Here is a 12,575-nt window from a genome sequence, read left to right on the forward strand (position 1 = left end):
CAATCTCCCCCTTTTTGGTGTAATCAACCCAAGTTAAGCTAGGGTTAAAATAGACATAAAATAAAATTAAGTAAATTAACTTAATTTGTAATTTAAGTGCAAAAAAATAGAAAAATTAAATCTATCTACCTTCCCCTAGACTTATACTTTCCCTTTTCCCCCTTCGATCACAAAAAAAATGAGGTTCCAAGAAGAACAATCTAAGGGTTAAAGACTTAGAAAAACTATTTCTAGAAAAGTTTTAAATTTAGAAAATTTTTCTAAGTTTCAGGAAAATTTTTTTTAACTTAGGAGTATTTTTTTTTTTAAAAAAAAATGACTTAGGCAAAAAAAGATTTCTAAGTAAGTAAATTTCTAAATTGAAATAAAATGGTTTGAATAACCTTTTTAAAGCACTAATTAATTCTTGTATTAATGCTTCATTAGTAAGTTAATTAAACATTTATTTCAATATTTTGGCTTCCAGGTCGTGGCGAGACACTAGGCCTTCTTGGTTATTGGAGCAACAACCACTTCCTTGACAAAGCCTTATAAAGAAATTATTTGTTTAATTTTCTCACTTAAAGCACTAATTTTAATTTTAAAATTTAGTTTAAGTATGATTTCGGAACCCAATATAAGTTCCAGCCTACTAGATTAACCAAAAAAAATTTAGGAACATATTTTCTTGAAATGTTCTTAATTTGTCCCGGGTGATATTTAAAGTATCAATTTAAATTATTAAATCTTCTAAAATTGATTTTAGATGAACATGCATAGTTTTTCAAGTTATCTAGTTGAATTTTCAAATAATCATTTTCAAGTTTCAATTTTTCATTTGCTAGTTTTAATTTATCTAATTCTTCTAAGGGGCAATACTTAGCTAGAATTACTTTTAAATTTTTATTTTCACTTTCTAATTTGCTGCAATTTTTTGTTAAAAGTTTAACGAACTTAAACATTTTATCGGGAGGAAGAGATCGTACCTGACTTACCTTGTCGATCTCATTGTCCGTTTCTCCCCCTGAACTGCTGCTTTCTTCCAACGAAGCTCCCCCTTCATCGATGCTTTCGATGCTCATCTCGGAGGAACTTGAATCGCGGTCGTCGTCTTGATGACTCACCATCAGTGCGAGTCCGGAGAATGCTTCGACTTCTGATTCGGACGACGTATCGTCCCACGTCGCCTATAGGGCCTTTCGCTTTTGGATAGGCTTCTTACCTTTCTCATTGTCCTTGTTCTTCAGCTTGGGGCAGTTGTCCTTGACGTGCCCTTCTTCGTCGCAGTGGTAGCAGCGAATCGTTCTTCTCTTTTTTTCCTGCGGATGGTTAGTAGATCTGGATTTACAAAGTTTCTTGATCTTTTTACCATCATTACCATTTCCTCGTCGTCGAGAGAAGATTCCGACTCTGGTTCGTCTCTCGAAGCTTTGAGGGTGACGTTGTTCTTGGGCTCCTTCATTCCTGCACATCTTGACTCATGCACTTCAAATGTTGAAAAGAATTCTTCTAATGAAATCTTTTCTAAATCTTTAGAAATGTAAAAGACATCTACTAATGATGCCCATTTGGTATTTCTAGGAAAAGAATTCAGTGCGTACCTGAGCGAATCTCGGTTACTTACCTTTTCTCCGAGATTCGTGAGTCTGGTGATGATTTCTTTTATTCTGGAGTGCAGATGTGCGACTGTCTCGTCTTCCCCAAGTTGCAGGCTGGTGAGTTGATTGCGAAGCAGATCTCGTCTAGCGAGCTTGGCTTCGGACATACCTTCGTGCAGCTCGAGGAACTTCTCCCAAAGTTCCTTTGCAGAGTTATAGTTCCCGATTCGGTTGACTTCTTGAGGTGGAAGAACGCTTAGCAGATGGTATTCTGCTTTGCCATTCGCCACGAAGTCGGCCTGCTCTTTTTTCGTCCATTGATATATTTCCTTGTTCTCTGGAGCCAAGTTTCATTGTTAAAGTTAATTCAATATCGGTGGTAAAGAATACCTGCATATGCTTTTTCCAAGTGGCAAAATCCCCTTAGAATTTCGGCGGGTGAATGCTTGGTCCGACCATCTCGTTGCTTTGTTCGACGGTTAGTCCTCCTGAAGAACCTGGCACTGATTCCACTTATAGGACCGTTGGGCCGGCTAGAAGGGGGGTTGAATAGCCCTGAATAAAATACAACCCTTTCTCGAACGATTAAGCTAACACTTGAAAAATAGATTAAGCAGAAAATAAAGCATAAAAACGAGGCACCGGATTTGACTTGGTTATAACCGGGGAGGTTGTTAATCCAAGGAAGATGGTCGCACTAAGAACTCGTTCAGGCGGAGAAGCCTCGTTTACATTAGTGTAGACACAGAAAAAAAGAAGCTAATCTAAGCAGTGGAAGCACACAAGGGTTGTTACAATTTCTGAACTGATGAAAAGCTTTTGGACGGGGTTCCGGGCGCCTTGGGGGAATAAAACTTTATCCCCAACGTTCAGATCGTGTTTGACGCGATCTGGTCAACAAAACAGGTCCGGGCGCCCGGAAGGGTTCCGGGCGCCCCGGAGCCAAAAGTCAACAGTGGTTGACTTTTTCGTCGGGGACCTCTGCTCCGGTTCGGTTCGGCTCGGTCCGGGTATTCTACTCGGAAACCGTTCGCTTGGGTGACCTCTGCCATCCGGAAAAGAGCTCACCCGAACCCAACTTCCGGTCTTCTCAAGCGGGTTTCCCTCCGGCTTCTCGTCCCTCGGAATTGCCGCGTGTTTCCTTCTCGTCCGCGCGGCGTACTCATCCGCAGTCTTCGTCCCTCGGATGTACGGCGTGCCATCCTTCTCGCTAGCTGCGTCTCTTGCTCCCCGAGCAATCTTCCGCTCCGGCTTTTGTCTCTCGGAACCACCGCACGCTTCCTTCTCGTCCTCCGGTGTACTCTTTCGCAGCACCTCATCCCTCGGACTGTCGTCCTTCTCACTAGCTGTGTCTTTCACTCGACTACCTGTGCTCCTAAGCTCCTGCACACTTAGACACAAGGTTAGAACCTAACTTAACTTGCTGATCACACCAAAATAACCTTGGGGTTCCAACACTTATGAGCACAAGAATTCGAGCGGAAGACACGATTAGCGAGAAGGACGGAATGAGAGAGAGCCGACGAGCTCAGTGTGTCTGAGGGACGAGGTATTGCGGAAGAGTACACCGGCAGACGAGAAACGCGTGCGGCGGTCCGAGGGACGAGAAGTTGGAGTGGAATCCTGCTCGAGGAGAAGGTCGGAAAAAGGGTTCAGGTGAGCCTTATTCTGGTTGGTCGAAATCACCTAGGTGATCGGAGCAGCAGAAGAGCGAAAGGAGACTGGAAACAATGCTAGAGGCGCCTTCAAAGGGAATTGAAGGTGCCTCCGCGCCTCACTGTGGAAGACGCCTTTGATGAACAGTACGAAGGCGCCTTCAACCAGTCAAATTTTGTCGTTGGCAGTGGATAAACTCTTATCCACTGGTGTCATGCTAAAGGCGCCTTCCAGCCCTATGGAAGGTGCCTTCCAGCCTAGGATAAGATTTTCCAGGGGTTATAAAATGACCCCTGGACCTAGGAAATAGAATACAACACTTTTGATTGATTTATCTTGAGTTCTAAGTTGTAATTGAGTGCGACAACTGTTGTAAAAGACTTCTCTGCCTGAAGGAGAGTTTACCGAGCTTTTATCTTTTTTGGATTAATAACCTCCCCGGTTGTAACCAAGTAATTCATTGTTGTTGGTGCGGTTAGCACTAACGGTCTAACTCAGGTTTTGATAAATGACAAATTAGGTTAAGTTAGTTGTGTTGTTGATCTAAACTCTGATCGAGTGTACAGGAGAAGTCCAGACAGGTCGATGGGTTGACCGGATATCTGGCACGAAGCCTAGCTAGGTCGACGGGCTGACCAGATAGCTGGCACGAAGTCTAAATGGGTCGACGGGCTGACCGGACATTTGGCACGAAGTCCAGCTAGGTCGACGGGCTGACTGGATAGCTTGCATGAAGTCCAGACAGGTCGACGGGCTGACCGGATATCTGGCAAGAGGTAAGTAAAGGTAAGTCACTGGAGGAGAGTGACTGTGAGGACGCGTCCCAGTTAAGGGACAGTAGGCGTCATTCCAGCTTAGGTCCATTTTGGATCCCTAAATTGAGACCCTGACTAGGTTCTGGTCTCGGGAAGACAAGACCTAAATCATAAATCTATAAAACTGTTTATGCATATATTTTTATAACTCTATGCTGTAGATAAAAATGTAGAGCTTCGAATTCTGCACGCGTAGCAATTGACAGAGCTTGATTCTGAGTTCGGAGTCAAAAGTTATGGTTATCGGAAGATTACTGTGTCAAACAAGTAGTTGGACGCGCCTGGGATCAGCCAGATTCTAACTCTCCTCATCTGATCCGAATTTTTGGGATCTGATAAGCTCTGGAGACTCCTCCAAAGGGCTATAAAAGGAGGGGTTGAGCAAGCTTCAAATATAGAACCCTCATACGTGCTTCAACGTATCCAAACGACTTTCCTACTGCTCTGGGCTCCTGCTACGAAGTTGCTGCGCTCAACGACTGCTCCGAGGAGTTCTGATCGTGCTCGGCAGACAGACATCAACATGAAGTGTTTCATCTTTTGATCCTTAAAAGTGTTGGTAAAATTTCCTTTATTGTACTTAATTATTATAAAAGGCAAGTGCAGTGTGTTGCACTTGGCTTCATTCTTATTGTACTCGATTATCTCTTTTGGGGATACCGGAAAAGGTTTTTAATGGATTGTCCATCGATAGGTCCGTGGGACCTGGGCCTTGGAGTAGGAGTCGCCAAAATCTCCGAACCAAGTAAAAACCGCTTGTGTTATTTTTGGTGTTGCTTTTCGTATTTACTTTCCGCTGCGTACACTCGTGTTTTAAAAATCGAAAAGAAGTGTTTTTCAAAACCACGTGATTCACCTCCCCCCCCCCCCCTCTCACGTGCATCACGATCCAACAATTGTGTCTCTTCCTTTTAGTTTATTTACTTTGTTTATGCAAGTGTTCGATTTAATTACGCTATGAAGAGCGAGGAAGGTCCATTTTTTATTACAAGGCTATTCTCCCTCCTCTAGCCGGCCACTACCGGGTCCAACATATCTCACACAGGACTCTTCTTGATACAACTCAGTTCTCATGAGTGTGTTCGTTCTTAGCCATGAGCATGCTTGGTTTTATGAGAAGCTTTAAGAATTGTGTCTCCAATTCTCTTCGAAGCGGTCCCACTTCTTTCTCACATAGGTGATCCCTCGAGAGTAACCATCTACTCTTCTTGATTATTAAAAGTCCATCGACTTATCTTGATCCATCCACTGTTTTATTGGGCTACCCCTCCCCCATAGTGTGTCTAGTTAGTGTAAATTAATTGCCCCTTTGAACTTAATTCTTGGGATCCCCAGTCAGCATAGGTTGGGTGTCCTCCGCACCGAACTCTAACAACGACATTAAGCTCATTCCACGTGATGAGTTTGCAACTAACTCTTTAGTTAACCCTTTGGTTAGCGGACCCATTTGGTTATCCTTTGACTTCACATAGTCAACAGTAATAGCTCCCGTTGAGAGTAGTTATTTAATGACATTATGTCTAGACTTACCATTATACATATGACTTTGTGCCAGACCGATTGCTGATTGACTATTGTAATGTATGCAAATTGTCGGCACAGGTTTCAGTCATCAAAGAATATCTTCTAAGAATTGCTGTAGTCATTCAACCTCTTCACCACATTTGTCAAGATATACAAACTCAGATTCCATCGCAGATATGATTATTACGGTTTGTTTAGAAGATTTTCAGGAAATGACTACACTTGCTAGACTGAATCGTATACAAAATATCCTGCTCTTATATCATATATTCAACTCGCATCGTTGTATCCTTCGATCACATCAAGATATCTCGTATAATGCAATCCATATTCATGAATATACCTCAAATACCTCAGTACTCTTGTTATCCCTTTCCAGTGCGCAACATCGAGATTACTTGTGTATCTACTCAGTTTATTTACTGTGTAGGCCAAGTCTGGTCGTGTACAGCTCATCAGATACATCAAACTTCCAATTACTCGAGAGTACTCTATCTGTGAGATACTTTCACCTTAATTTTTTGATAGATGTTGACTCATATATATCGACGTTCGTGCCAATGCAATATCACCATTGATGAATTTTTCAAGAATCTTATCCATATAAAGGGGCTGACTAAGAACAAGTCTTTATGTTGTTCTAAAAATTTTGATTCCCAGAATCACATTAGCTAGACTCATGTCTTTCATGTCAAATCTTGAGTTCAACATATCTTTAGTGAATTTGATTATCTTATCATTACTCTCAATTGTAAGTATGTCATCTACATATAGGCACAAAATGATATAGTCATTCTATATAGTTTTCATATAGACACATTTATCACATTCATTAATCTTGAATCCACATTCTTTCATGACATTTTTCTCATGCCACTACTTTGGTGCTTATTTTAAGCCATATAATGACTTCACCAATCTACATATCTTATTTTCTGTCCTAGTACAGAAAACCCCTTAGGTTGCTCCATGTAGATTTCCTCTTCTAAATCTCTATTTAGAAAAACAGTCTTTACATCCATCGGATATATTTCGAGATTCCATAGAGCGGTAATAGTCAACAATACTCTAATGGAAGATATTATCGACACCGGATAATACGTATCAAAGTAATTAAGGTCTTCTCGTTGTCGGTATCCTTTGATTACCAATCTGGTCTTATACTTATCAATTGTGTTATCTGACTTCATTTTCTTCTTGAAGATCCACTTGCAATCTAGTTGTTTACTTCCAGGAGGATGATCCACAAGTTCCCAAGTGTGATTTTGCAAAATAGAGTCTATCTCAAATGCAACTATCTCTCTCCAATGAGATCCATTAGAAGAGCTTATAGTTTTTGAGTAACTTCGGGGCTCACTTTCCAATATGAAAGTGATAGGAGGATGATCCACAAGTTCCCAAGTGTGATTTTGCAAAATAGAGTCTATCTCAAATGCAACTATCTCTCTCCAATGAGATCCATTAGAAGAGCTTATAGTTTTTGAGTAACTTCGGGGCTCACTTTCCAATATGAAAGTGATAAAATCTGATCTATAGAATTTTCTACCCGAGCTCTTTTACTCCGTCTAAGCTCAACCTCAACTGGTTCCTCATCATCTTCATCTTGTGTTTCATATGCCCACTTTGAGGATCTAGCATCCTCTCGGGTCTTATACGGAAACACATGCTCGAAGAATGAGACATTTCTTGATTTTATTATCGAGTTTTTGTGTATCTCTTGTATTTATGATTCATACACAATAAACTGATACACACTGCTATTCTGTGCATATCTAATAAATATGCAATCAACAATCTTTGGTCCTATCTTAATCCTTTTCGGATCAGGCACCAACACTTTGGCAAGACACCCCCACATTCGTAAATATTTATTAGATGATTGTCTTCTACTCCATAACTCATAAGAGCTCTTATCTATTTTCTTTCGGGACACCTTATTTAAAAGATAATTAGCTGTTAACACAGCTTCCCCCCACATGAACTTTTGCAATCCATAGCTCAATAGAAGAGCATTCATCATCTCATTTAGAGTTCGATTCTTTCACTTAGCAACTCCATTTTGTTGAGGAGTATAGCGAGCTGTAATTTCATGTTTGATCCCATATTCAGCACACAACTTAGCAAATGGTGATACATATTCACCGCCTTGGTCACTTCGAACCACTGTAATCTTTCTATTAAGCTAGTTTTTAACCTCATTCTTATAGAGAGCAAATTTCTCTATAGCTTCATCCTTACTTTTGAGAAGACGCACGTAACAGTATTTTGTATTATCATCTATAATAGTGATAAAATATTTATTCTCACCATATGTTAGTGTACCTTTGAGGTCGTACACGTCAGTGTGAATTAGCCCGAGCGGTTCGTTGCTTCTTTCAATATGATGAAAGGATGACCTTATCATTTTTGGTTCAACACAAATCTCACACTTGTGTTTTGAGTCAAGGTGGAATGTAGGTATGCTTTGTATGTCTATTAATCTACGCAACACATCGTAGTTAACATCTCTTAATCTACCATGTTATAAACACGAAGACTCAAGCATATAAGTGGAAGATCTTTCATTTTTATTTATTTTGGGCATAATCGCTATTACATTAAGCTTAAACAGCACATCAGATACATAGTCCCTTTCTACAAACAATCCATTCTTGGACAATACAACTCTTTTCGACTCAAAAATAATGCGAAAGTCATGCTTACTTAACAGTGATCCGGACACTAGATTCTTCCGAATCTCCAGAACATAAAACACATTGTTCAGAGAGAGGTCCTTGCTCGAGGTCATCTTCACCACCACTTTTCCTTGGCCCATGATATCTAAGGTTGTTGAGTTCCCCATGAACAGTTTATTTCCAATGACTTCTTTGAAGTTATAGAGCAGCTCCTTGCTGTAGCACACATGTCTGGTGGCTCTAGTATCGATCTACCATTGCCGCGGGTTTGAACCGACCAGGTTCAGTTCTGAGACCACTACGCAGAGGCCGTGCATTTCTGGTCCCTCGTTCAGGTTGACCTCCTGCTTCTTCTTTGGCTTCCTACACTCCGAAGATTTATGACCTTCTCAATCACAGTTGAAGGACTTTCTAGAGAACTTCTTCTTGCTGATGTCTCCTTTGGGTACCAACCGAGCGAAAGGGCGAGTGGCCGAGTGAACTGAGGCCTGTGATAAACGCAGTTTCCTTGAAACAGATTTGCCCTGCCGGTGCGTAACCTGGATTTGCACCCCCCCCTGCGCACCCACGTGTGAGAGAGAGCCTCTCCCCATGTATTTATTCATATCCCTCAATGTATGTGAATTAATATAAACCAACCTATTTATTTTGGAGCTCCCAATATAGGACTAAAGTCTCATTCACAATGAAACTCCATGCTTATTCCACCTCTTCACCATTCACAAATCTCCAATAATAATAGCATGAAGGGACACAACATTACAATAGGAGCCCCGCTCAAAGCTACCCCCATGGTAATTGGAAAGGAAAAAAAACTTAGATTTACCATGGAAAAAAGAAAGAAAATGCCAAAGAAAGAGGAAGCAACCCGGGTGATAATATCTACATAGCCCATAGTCCGAATAGATCACTTGACTCCGCCAATGAGTCATCTCTTCACTTCTTATATAAAATAACTTCACTTCCTATATAAAATAACGGTGACAGCATTGAGAGAGGCAATAGGCAATTTTAAGTATTGCTAATTTTTATTTCATTATTTCCTCCTTTTAATTTTCCTTTCGAATCTGTCTTTGAGTTTCAGAGGAGTTTCGTCAAAGTATGGCTCGACTTTCCTTTTATTCAACCCTTTTACTCGTTGTCCGGGGCCTTCACCAAAATCCATGCGTAGCTTGGCCTGACAACTATTGACCATCCAACTATCCGATCCGATAAGGACCGACCCAATTGAAACCAACTCGATACTAACCGATTGATAAAGGTAGATTAGATAGAAGCTGACCCCTAACCTACCGAAAGAGCTCAACTATGGGATGGGAGGAAGTGAGGAGAGGGACGTGATTTTCATGTGGCAGAGGAAGGTGACATAGTTGCTAAGGATAAAGGAATTGATAGCGAAGGTAAACTGTCATAGTTGGAACCTTATGCATAAGGACCACAACCTCATGAAAGAATGGGAAAAGGGAGAGGCTCGCTCATATGGACATAGTTGAATTGGTATTCGAATGATAGATTGTTATAAAAGAATAAAAATCTAATCTCCAGTAAATTAATTCTTTGAAAAATAAAATTCTTTTCATCTAAAGAGACGCCGTCAATCATCGTAATTTATCTCCCTTTTAAATATCGATATGAAGAGACACCTAAGATGAGCACTTCATCTTTTACCATAAGTACCATCAATGGAAGAGTAGAACCGCGGAGAGGATTTAATAGGATGAATATTTTGAATGCCAATTTTTAAAAGTCCATCAATTATACTTTGAAGTGAATTAGGAGAGAAGTTCATCAACCTATCTACCGGATTAGCAAAGGAAAGTGAATTAGGAGAGAAGATTGACCCTTAATATCTTATAAAATATTATTAAATCGATAAATATAACAATAACAATTTGGTTCACAAGAAAACTAACTATTCAACCACGTCCAATGTCTTCTCAATTTTGCAGCAATCCCTTAGTGACTCTTACAAATTTATTTGCTAGTTGATGGAAAATTTTACGGGACAATCATTCTAAAATTAATCAACTTAAATTAAATATCTAATGCAATTTTTTTAAAAAAATATTATATATATACACACGAATATGATATGGTGCGTGATGTTATAGTGCATGACGTGCACGTCGCGCAACATATCAACTTTTTTATTTTTTTTAATTTTTTAAAATTTTGAATTAAAAATAATTAAAATATTCTTTTAAGATTTTATTTTTAGGATTCAAAATTTTCAATTAGGTTATAATTTTTAAACTATTTTTTTTAAAAAAAAAATTTACCTCTAGAGTTTAGACTTACAAATTGGGTTATAGTATTTAGTTAAAGGAAAAATTAAAAATGAAACAAATTTAAGTATTTACCAAGTATTGTAATATGTTAGGGGATATATTAATATATTAGAGATTTATATAAGGAAATGTTAATTTTTTAAATTCAAAATCTAAAAAAAAACATAATAGATATTGTTTTTTTTTTATTTTGAATTATAAAATTAATTAAAATATTTTTAAAGATTTTATTTCTAGGTTTAGGCTTCTCAATTGTTAAGCTATTTCTTTTAGAAATTTTACCTCTAAGATTTACACTTCCCAATTGAGTTATAGTGTTTAGTTAAAGTAAAAATTAAAAATGAAACAAATTGAAGTATTTATGGAGTATTGTAATGTGTTTAGGGGATATATTACAGTTCGGATCCTCTGTCCGTAAATTTCTCTATCCCAGTATCCCCTGCCGATCGGACGGACCATATTACATCTCAAGGCATCATGACATCCTTAAGATGTGTGCAGTATCCTCGTGACGTGCAAGACATCCTTGAGATATAATCTGGTCCGTCCGATCGACAAGGAGACACGGGGACAAAAGAATTTGGGGACAGAGGATCCGAACTCAATATATTAATGTATTGTGGATTTATATAAGAAAATATTAATTTTTTTAATTCAAAATCTAAAAAAATAATAGATATTGTTTTTAAAATTTTGAATTTAAATATTTTTTAATTTCTAGGTTCGGGCTTCTCAATTGGGTGATAATTTTTAAACTATTTTTTTAAAAAGATTTTACCTCTAGAGTTTAAACTTCCCAATTGGATTATAATATTAGTTAAAGGAAAAAAATTAAAAATGAAACAAATTTAAGTATTTGCGGAATATTGTAATGTGTTTAGGGGATATACTAATATATTAGGGATTTATATTGATTTTTTAAATTCAAAATTAAAAAAATAATAGATGTTATTTTTAATTTTGAATTTAAAAATTAATTAAAACATTTTTTAATATTTTATTTCTAGGTTCAAACTTCCGAATTGAGTTATAATTTTTAAGTTATTTTTTTTTTAAGATTTTACCTGGTTCAAGCTTCCCAATTGAGTTATAGTATTTAATTAAAAAATAAAAATAAAAAATAAAATAAATTTAATATTTACGAAATATTATAATATGTTTAAGGGATATATCCATCTATTAGGGATTTATATAAGAAAATGTTAAAAATTTTAAATTTAAAATCTTTTATCTATATATATATTACTATTTTATTAAAAATCTCCCCCTTTTACTAACTAACTTTGGTGAAGCCTAAAATGCATTTACGTTAATGTCCTTTTTTCTATTTACACTAAAAATAATTTCAAGGTTTATTAGTAATTCCACAAGCGAAACAATCAGTGATCTAGAGTTCGAGACTCGGCAGCGACATATTATTATGAATTTTTCTCATTATTAATTTTCTCTGGTTGTTTTATATAAAAAAAAATATAGTTCTCTTTAGTCTCACATTTTAGAATTGTCAATGTTAGGACCAAAAGTAGCTAGAGGGGGGGGGGTGGGGGGGGGGAATAGCTCGTCGCGTTCGCTCGATGCTCAGCGTTGCTTGTTTCTTCAAGAATATGCAGCGGAAAATACAGAAACAAATACAACCACGCTAACACTAGGATTTTACTTGGTATCCACCTCCAAAGGAGGTAACTAATCCAAGGATCCACACCACGCACGCACCCTCCACTAATGAAACTTCTCCTTTATGGTAACTACCAAGGGCGGAGAAGCCCTACAAGACTCAATACAAGAAGAGAGGGAAGGGATACAAGAAATACAAGCTTACAATGAGTACAAGAACCCTAACCCTAGTTTCTTCTTCTTGCTTTGATCCGCCTCTTGACTTGGAAAGCTTCCAAGAACCTTCAAGAACTAGCGATCACGAGCTTGGAGAAAGCTGTGGAGAAGCTGATGAGAGAGCTGGAGTGAATCAGAGAAGAGATGCCGCAGCCATCGCACGCCTGCAGCTATAAGCGACGCCAACGGTCGGATCCCGATCGATTCGAA

Source organism: Zingiber officinale, chromosome 4A, assembly GCF_018446385.1.
Source record: "Zingiber officinale cultivar Zhangliang chromosome 4A, Zo_v1.1, whole genome shotgun sequence".
NCBI classification, from domain to species: Eukaryota; Viridiplantae; Streptophyta; class Magnoliopsida; order Zingiberales; family Zingiberaceae; genus Zingiber; species Zingiber officinale.